The sequence below is a fragment of the Vanessa tameamea genome, chromosome 9 (assembly GCF_037043105.1).
Source record: "Vanessa tameamea isolate UH-Manoa-2023 chromosome 9, ilVanTame1 primary haplotype, whole genome shotgun sequence".
Classification (NCBI taxonomy): domain Eukaryota; kingdom Metazoa; phylum Arthropoda; class Insecta; order Lepidoptera; family Nymphalidae; genus Vanessa; species Vanessa tameamea.
This window is the reverse complement of record NC_087317.1, coordinates 9973318-9983833: the sequence shown is the minus strand read 5'-3', so window position 1 is coordinate 9983833 and position 10516 is coordinate 9973318.

The following is a 10516-nucleotide window of genomic DNA, read 5'->3' as shown; positions in this document are numbered from 1 at the left end:
CATGACAACTCAAACCCGCTTGTTCGAATTTGAAGCTAATTTGCGATCTGCGGTTTCGACTAGTGTTCTAGCAACAGCACCGTCTGAGGAAATGTACAAGAAATAAATTAAAACTTGTATTTAATTATTATTTTTAATTAAATCTTACAAGTATTGTTGTATTTTGAGCATTCGTGTCGCGCTTGAAGTTGCACGTGTCTTCAGCTTTGTAACGTTGTTATTTAACTTTTTTCTACTTGGAATACTTTTTCCGTCGTCTGTTTTATTTTCATTCATAATAGTATGAAATCTCTATCATCAGAGTTCTTCCATACATAGAATAGTTTTTTATCTCTTGATAGACGTAGATATAACCGTGGCTCTTTAGAATAATGCACGTGTAACTCAGACCACACGTAATAGAAGTAATACTTTTATTACCAATCCTTAAAATTAACGCTTTAATATCGGATAAGTATCCACAAGTTTCATCATCCTATGCCGCAGACAAACTTCATCTTGTCGGCCTCTATATTTTACGCTACGTCAAAAATTCTTTACAACGAATAAGGTCCTGTTAATAGTAATATACATATATATTCTGAATCGCTTGGCTTACCAAATAATAAAATTTGTAGCATTTTAAAGCGCTTCAATATCAAAGGCGACACGATGCTCTCCGCTTGACACGGCCAGATACAATTTTATGAAAACATGACGTATAACAGGAATTTCATAACTCCAAAAAGTAACGCTTCATTGAAAGCAATTTCACAACTAAAATGTATTAATAAATTCATTGTACACCAATAAATACATACATAAGTCACATTCAAGAAAGATGTATAGGAGGCGGCGTTATCGCTAAAACGGTGATAACTTCCAGGCGACCTTGAGATAGAGGAAAGAGACAGAGGTAAAAAGAGGTAGAGGTTTACATAGCAGAGATAAACATAGTGTATAACTACAGTATAGACCAGTCATTACATGTGACGGAAAAAGTTGCAATGCTTCGAAAGACGCCAGGATGCTTCAACGACGCGAGCAGGTTTACCGTTCTTCGTGCAGATGGTCGAGGTACGACACTAAATGTCTCCAGTGCTTCCGTTGCTTTAACACTTCGGGCGCACTTTAGACAGGGCTTGCTTTCATTTACTGATGAATGAAACTTTTTCTTTATGAAATAATAGTCAAGCGAGCAGGAGCCTTACCAGAAGGAAATTGACTACCACCGACTGTGGACATTTGCAACTACATTATATATTTATGATTTTTATATTGGATATATAAACGACAGTATTATTTATAAAATAGTTAGTAATTGTACAAAGAATCAAACACAGAACTAAAGAAAGGCGTCCTTGAACTAATCATTTGCTACACATAGAAAAATAAAATGAAAAATTACTTATTTCAATTCAGAAATATAATTGGCACATGGCAAGTGCGTACTCATCTCTTTTATTTTTTAATGTAAGCTTATCAAATCTTTAAAAACAAAAGTAATGTAACATTACAAGTGTGCACTCATCCCTTACTTCGAGTACCAAGATAAGGGTCGACATCCCCGAGCCACAAAATTTATACCCGTAACGTTAAAGCACAGAAGAATATCTTTGAAATATGACTGTTTCGTTAAATCAGGTTTTGTACAATATTTAATGAAAGATAAATTAAGATTATTTATTTTAATAAATAATTGATTTAAATGTTTTTGGTTAATATTTTATTTTCTAAATACTGTATCAGTAATTTATAGATTTGATGCTATATGTTTACATAAGTAAAAAAAACTTACTCTTAACGGGTGCACTTAAAGCCTTAACCATCGGTTCGATGATAAGATATTTCCAAGAGAAGTCAAGGCATATTTAAAGTCGGTACAACCTCTTCTGCCACATTATTATTTCGAGTTAACGACGACTCCCTTCTCCGTATATACGAATTAACCGGGTTATTAATAAGCATTCGTGTAAACTATTGTAGTTATATGTCAGGGTAAATAGTACCAACTCACCTGTCTTTCTACTGCTGAAAAGCAATACTTGGATTATTTTCTAGCTTGCATAATCAACCTAGTGCATTATAGATTTAGTGAAGATGCAAAATTAATATAAAAATATAGGTTATTTTTAAACCGATATAAAAATTGATGTTCTGATGGTATTTAAAAAACAACATCCTCAAATCCAACGTTCAATGAACGAACTAGTGAGAAACAGCTCGTTAACGTTTGAAATATAATGATTTTTAAGCTTTAATTATTGAAAAAAACATTGATTAATTCGTTAAAATTCTTCGCAGTGCTTCCAAGTACTATAGAGAAATTTATGTGTCTGAATATTTTTGTTCTAGTTATTAAAAATTTCATTTCATATCGTATAAATGCGTTTATCCAAAGAAAACTGGATACCCGTAACTCTTGCAATAGTAACAAGTTTTAAATAAACTCAAACTCAAACTCAAAATTCCTAAAAGATTTAAAGTACAATAAAATGTTTTGAAATCGCTTTTGTCTATAGTTTTAAAAAGTGCTAATATTTTAGTATATATCAAGACATATTTTTATTAAGTTCTTGCTTTCAGTTAAAACAAATGAGTATATATCTCAAGTCCTGTTAATAGTATGTCTTATTAGAGGAATCAATACTTATTTTTTTTATTAATTGATTTATTCATCAAAAATAATATCACAAAGTTAAATAGTGAGTGGATTACTATCTAATTTTATATACACTATACGAGAATTAAACGCAACGACTTATTATTTTTTTATACTGAAAGTTTTAAGTATATTCCATAGCATATAATCGTTTTTTTTTTATTTTATAGGGGGCAAACGAGCAGGAGGCTCACCTGATGGAAAGTGATTACCACCGCCCATGGACATCTGCAACACCAGGAGGGTTGCAGGTGCGTTGCCGGCCTTTTGGGAAGGAGTACGCTCTTTTTTTGAAGATTCCCAAGTCTTATCGGTTCGGAAAAACCGCCGACGCAAGCTGGTTCCACAGAGTGGTTGTGCGAGGCAGAAAATGTCTTAAAAATCGCGCTGTTGTGGATTGTCGGACATCTAGGTGGTGCGGGTGAAATTTAGAATTTTGACGAGATGTTCGAACGTGAAATTCAGCTGCCGGGATTAATCCAAACAATTCCTCGGAACATTCCCCATGGAATCCAAAGAAAGAAGTGCTTTACGAACTGTACTTTGCCGGAATTTAAAAAAATTCCGGCTTTGTGGTATCACACCGCGGGATTGTTGGTGGTGACTTTTCTCGGTCATCCAGAGTCGAGTTCGCCGCAAAGAGAGATCCTAAAAGATCAGCTTTCTCCTTCGCGGTATGGGCCAATGACTCATCGTCCTTGTGCAGAGATGGAAAGGAAGGCTGACAGAAATTCCCTAAGACAGCTTTAGCGAGAGACCAGAACGCACGTGTTTCTAAAGGGGACACACCAGTCTCTCGTCAATTCTGCCAATGTACTCCGTCTTCGCCTTAGAAATCACGGTTTTGAAGGACCTAGAGGCAGAGTTATATTCCTTTCTGAATGCGCTGGTTTTTACATCATGAGACGCCGATGCGTTATCCCAGTCATGGTAACGTTCCCATTTTCGGCGTGGGGCCGTTTTGCAGAAACGACCAAACCAGGGCTGGAACTTGCCACCCATGGTCACAGCAGAATATGGAATGAACAGTTCTATACCCTGAAGCACCACATCGGCAACAGAGTTAGCAATAACGCTCGGATCATCTGGCGAGAAACAAACCTGCCCCTTGGGTAGGATGCAAAGAAGGACCGCATCACATCCCAATCTGCTGACTTGTAGTGCCACACGCGGCGGCAGCCCACGAAACGAAGTCGGGAGTACCGCGCAACCGGCACTGTACTCCGAACACTCCGAACGAGACAGTTGTCCGACGAGCCCAAAGGGGGATCGACGATAATCTGATAGCTATCCGGATGGGAAGTCAGCAGAAGGTCCAACAGAGAAGGTGTATGATCCTCCACGTCTGGTATTCGCGTTGGCGAGGTGACCATTTGTGTCAAATCATATGCTAAAGCGAAATCGAGAACAGATCTACCCGCATGATCGGTAGTGCGTGATCGGCATTCGGCATGGTGGGCATTAAAATCGCCAAGAATTACTATCTCTGCGGATGGGATCTGCTGCAGCACGGAATCTGTAGCCATTTGGACGTGCTCGACCAGTCGGTCGGTTTCGGCATTACCGCTATGAGACCTATAAAGGCACGCGTAGATTCGCGTATGGTCGTCGCAATCTACACGCAGCCAGATAATAGATAGGTCCTGCCCTCCAAAGCTGCCGAGGCGTCGAGAGCAGATATCATCTCTGACGTAAACGCACACCCCAGGTCGTGGTATAAAGGAATGTTCCAATTTATACCCAGGGTAGGAAAGAAAAGTTGTATCGGCAGGAGAGGATATCTGGGTCTCGGTAAGAAAGAGAAAGGCCGGCTTCGCCGTCTCAAGGTGAAAGTGAACGGCGTTCAAGTTGGAGTTGAGTCCCCTTATGTTGCAGAAGTCCACAGTGAAGGTGGTAGGGGTTGCCTTATGATGCCTGCTCCGCTTGCCCCGAACAGTGGCGAGCGCAAAATTGCCCCCCCCCCCCCCCCGAATTCGGAGGGCAGCCTAGGCATCCCTGGTCAGGTGGAAACGTTTCAAGAACTGTTCATCAAAATTGTAATGTAGGTAAAATTATGAAAAACAGGCTGATTACTGTATTATATACTTCAAAATATTTTGTTTCGAATTTGAAATTCATTTGTGCCATTAAAGTTAGATGTCATTTCAGTTTGAAGAAAAATCAGGACAAAAGTTTATTTTGATAACATGTTTTTATCGACCGTATAAAAATCCACCAGCTATTTCTGGTCCAAAACTAAACAATAAATCAAGGAAAATCAGAAAATAATGTATAATTATTATTCAATCAGCACAATTATACAATCGGTTCTCATAAGAATAATGATTATTAACTATAATCTCTGAGTTTGTTAGGTTGGGTTGGATTTTTATCACACGATCCCGCAGTCTCAAATATCCGTGCCGAGGACGGCCATCGCAGAAGTTTAAGTGGGTAGGAATCCTACATAACCCGGCATCTCCCAGGGGCCCGGCTACCTTTCTGAAGGTTTCCACTACGTGAAAAAGCGAGTTAGATTATTATTTGATGAACAAAATTAATTATTTCGTATACCTACCAATAATTAGGTACACGAAATATTTAATTGAATAAAATTTAATGTTCTATGAAATATTTTTTAAGGCTACACCATATTACTTTACTCGCTGATCAAAAAATTTGAAGCTAACCAAAACTGCTTAAATTAGATGACCGCTGAAATGATAGCCTTAAAGATTAGGTACGAGTAAATATATATTTCTGTTCAGCCTTTAACACTTAATTAAAACTTTAGTAGCGCGAGTCAGAGATCGTCAAACAAAAAGATATCAGTGTAATTCAGCTATGGGCACTCATTAAGCTGGCTCATTTAAACTCACTTAGGCGGGGAAACTTTATCAAAAGAAATTTATACCACCCGTAACTCGAGTGTATGAACTGTGAGTATGCAATGTAGGTGAAGTGTGTTCAAATATGCATAAGCAGTTAATATTGCGATCCTCAACGAAAGCTCTGTTGAATGTAATGATTTATAAATACGATTTTAAAGTATATTCATATATAAGTATAGTACAAATATCAGCTGTGATACGCATTTTTCGGTACGATTTTTTCATGTGCCACAGGCATGACATGATAAATTAAATTACGAACTAAAATATAATTGGCATATGTTCAACAAGGTTTGTCCTCAAATTGTGTCCTTAATTTTATACTGTTAGCGACGTTACACAGTAATACGACGTGTACCATCATCATCTTGTTTATTTTACTGAGCGTCATTGCTTACGCAGGTATATTATGTTTTAGGGAATATGAGTACGTAATTAATGGATACATAAATAAGGTTAATAAAAATAAACAGCCTGTAAGTGTTGATGAGCTAAGGACTTCTTTCGTTTTTGAAGAGAAGTTTTGGAGCTTACTACACCACGCTGCTCAAATAAAGGATTAGAGCAGCGTATGCACCTGGTGCATACCCGTAGCAATGTATAAGATTTCTTCAGACAGATTTTCTTGTAGGGCTTCGTGCAAGCCCATCTGTGTTGGTACAACCCACTCATTAGCTCTCCTACCACCGATCAACAATACTTAATATTGTTGTGTTCCAATTCGAAAGGTATATATATAACTACAGATACATTGGACATAATATCTTTGCTCCCAAGATCGGTGGTGCATTGGCGATCAGCCTATGGCCGGTTTTAACTACTTACCATCAGGTGGCCCATTTGCATGTCTGTCTAACTTTATCATAAGAAAAGACTTTTCATTAACCACCGAGCCTTAGATGAATTATAAATACAAATGAAACACATAAAAATTAGGTGGTGCTTTGTTGCTTGCTAAACGTGTATACTCTTCAATGGGATACAGTGACTTCTAAGTAGATTTATTTTATCTGAATCTGTATTCAAATACGTGCATTTTGAATACATTTTTCAGATATCTTCTGTATATTTACAATAAAATCTAACCGCATTTTAAAGCAGAAGAACAAAATCCGTTTAAAAGAAATTTGTCGTTCTACAAACGGTTGATGCACTTGGTCAATCAAATGTCCCCAGTTACAGATCGAGTTTCATTCGAGTTTTAGGTCAACGAGATCTTGTAGATCTTTATCCAATAGCAATTTATAAAGTAAACAATACATTAAACATCAGAATTCAGTTTTTGTATCTATGCCATTATATTTGAAGGTATATCTTTTATGTTTGAAAGATTTTTTCAAATTCACAAACCAATCTAGGTGGTGAATTTCTTGTAAATTAGTTGTTTTGATGAACTTTGTTCATAATGTGCCTTGACATTTAAGCTTTATAATAAAGAAAGAGTCAGTAAATGTCCCACGGTTGGGCTAAGATCTCTTCTCTATTTCAGGGGAAGGATTGGATCAAATTCCATTACGCTGCTCCATTGTGAGTTATCCAATTATATTGTAATAAGCATACATGAACCGTTTAACTTCTATTATTGCAACCAAACAACAAAAGAGTAACAAATGTACAGTTAAATACTTATTTTTATTATCAAAAAGAGAGAGAGAGAAATATTGAAAACTAGCTGTCGCTCGCAGTATCGCTAACCGTTTAGAGGTCGTCAACTGTTAGGTATAAAAAGTAACATATGTCCTTACTTGGATTTCAAACTTACTTTAAACCAAAGTTCATCAAATTTGGTTATGTGGCTTAGCAGTCAACGAGCAACAGATATACAGACAGAGTTACTTTCGCATTTATAATATTAGTTTAGTATTAAATTGTGTAACTAGAAGTTTTAACCCAATTGGTAGTAACTAAAATATCTACAAACTTATTGATTTGATATGATAGTAATCGTTATATACTGATATTTTTATTAGGCAAATGGGGTTTGCAAGGAGGAAATGAGTTTGCCGAGCAGACAGAACATGTAGATATTTTCATACATGTGCGTAGCATGAAATGATACCTCACAATCATCCAACCCACAGACTAATTAAATAAGCTCCAAGACTTATGTTAATCAAAAGGCTTTTGGCCATCTTTGAGCCATTTACAGGCTGTTACTAAGTTATTGCATTGTTATATACATTAACATACTTTACAAACAATATAACCTAAGATAACGTGGCATTACGTAATAAATTACTAACAGATGAAATCGTCCTGACCGAGTTCGGCCAAGGTGGATAATCTCAAGGTAGACCAGCGAACCACGCACGACAAATTATAGAACAGAAGTATCGGCTTTGAGACGGCAAATCTGACACGACCAGAAAGAGATCAGGTGCAACTTATGGGGCGGACTAACGGATTTACGTGCTCTCCGAGGCACGAGTATACACACTTTCAGCTTCCAGAAACGGCGTTGTTGCTAAATTTTTTTTCCGATGTAAGAACGCAATAAATGTATCAGCCTGCCCTCGGGGTTGAACCCAAAATATTAGGTTCTGTGGACTAATATCAAGCCACTAGGCGGTCAGTCGGAACAGTTCTAGAAAATAGCAATCGTCTTCCTTAAAGGATTGAATATCTGTTAATGGTAATAATTTATATTAAATTGCTATTAAATACTTCCTAATCTTTGTTACACTCTATACAGAGCGGCCGTGGTCAAAACGAAGAGACATATTTAGTGGCAGATATGATTACACTTTTAAAGTTGTTTACTTACACGCTTAAAGTTGTTTTCAAAGAACTTAGTCTGCGGATATGTAGACGTTGTTGAAACAGGAACCAGTGAATTATTAACATAAACAAAGGAAAAACAAAAACATACCGATGTTTTCAGTTAACGAAACTCGATAGCATTATTAAGAATGTGTAATTAAACAATGAGGTTGGACATTACCTTCGAAATGAAGTCATTACATAATTGTGTGAACAGAATTAATTTCCGGTTGTAATATTCGGATGAAACGCGTTTTAATTTCAGCGAATCGTGCGAGCGTCCGGTATCAGAGGATTAATGTAATGAGTGTATGTTTATTTACACACCGTAATAAATTGGTCATCGGATATCGAGAATTGAATTAGCAAAGCGACAATTCATTGTTTTAACAAAACATAATAAAGGTATGATTGTGTTTAGCAGGTCTTTCAATTAGATATTTTATTGATAACATAACAAGGGAATGAAATCAATTGGTAAATTGCGAGTCGTTCTAAATTAATAATACTTTTTTAAAAATAGCCTTTATTTTGACTGAGGAATACTAAAAAACATTGCAAAAGTTAAAATGATATTGTCGAAAAAAGTTTAATCGTTAATGAATACAAATTTATATTTATTTTGTGTTGTTTTAAATTGTAGTAAATAGATTTAAAGTAAAGAAATATTATAAACAATTATATTTCAAATAACAACAAACGACTCAATCTCAAAAAATGATTTTATGTGTTCATTAATCTGCTTCCTGAGAATCTAGTACAAAAACAATCAATAAATTTTTCCAATACTTTTTGGACAAGCAAATGGATTTTAGGTCAGGATCACCACAGACACTAGGTCACCACAGATATTGACGCCCTGAGAAATATTAACCATTGCTTACAAAACCAGCATGCCTGTAATTACTCTGGCTAACTCATGCTTCTAAGCAAAACAATATTGTTGTTTGGCGGTGGAATATGGAGAGGAGTGTATGTGCCACACGCACTCATCTCCATACGCAGACAGACTTGCACGAATCCCTAACACCAAGTAAATTATTAATCCTTCTTCAGCAGATTATATTAGCTTAGACATTTAATATAAAACTAATATTGTCTTGTAAACTATATTAGTCGTATCAATACTTTAGAAGGTATCACCCATTACAACCAACCAAAGTAATCATAATAATTGAGTATGTATGAGACAATCAACTTTTGATCCTGGCATTTGAAGTTACCAAAATTAAATCTATTTTACAAATAAAAAATAGACAAATTTTGATTTGTTTCAAATAAAATTACGATTCATCCGATTTTGATATCACTCATATTACTTATAAACGTTATTAAATAAATATACTAACTTAATATTTTATTCTTAGGCGGCCCATACATCTACAATAATTTTGCACGGACCGCCTTAGTTTATTTAGTAATAAAGTGTACCCGTGCAAAACCGGGACAAGTTAGCTACCTGTATGAAAATAAAACGCGTCGAATTAAATCAAAGTTTGTATTACATTAAAAGCTTACATAATTTACGCCTAAAAGAAATAAACATCTGAATTTATTAAGAAATTCCAGCCATTACGGAAAAAAAGTTTCATAATGATATCCATTACAAAACGTATTATTTACCGTCTGTTTAAACTACGGAACATCGGATATTTTAATAGCAAATTCTGAAACGAATAGTATATTGAAATATTGAATTAACTCTGTCAACTTTTAATTACCGTTATTTTTAATTACGGCTTGAACATTCTTGATCTTAAAGTTAGTGCAGTTACGTCAGCCTTTCCCTAATTAGTCCCAATGTCTATAGGCAAAACTTTCTATTGGTATTTACATGCCAGTGCATTTTTTAAATTAGTTAACGTTTCAAATAGAACAACTGCTGGTCTTACTTTGAAATATATGTCTTAACTATATATATCTGATCCGGCGAACGTTGTTCTGTCATCGTTATAATTATTACATAGTATAAAACAAAGTCGCTTACCGCTGTCTGTCCTTATGTATGCTTAGATCTTTATAATTACACAACGGATTTTGATGCGTTTTTTTTAATAGATAGATTGATGGAAGGTTTATATGTATAATACGTGCACAATATAATAGAGAAACAGTGATGATTTTAGGGTTTCTAAAGTGATGTCGAAAATAAACACATTTTTTGGGGCTACATTGCAAACGCTCGCTCAATCCTACGAGATAGATCAAAATAATGTACTACAGTATTGTACACCTTAAAATTTTT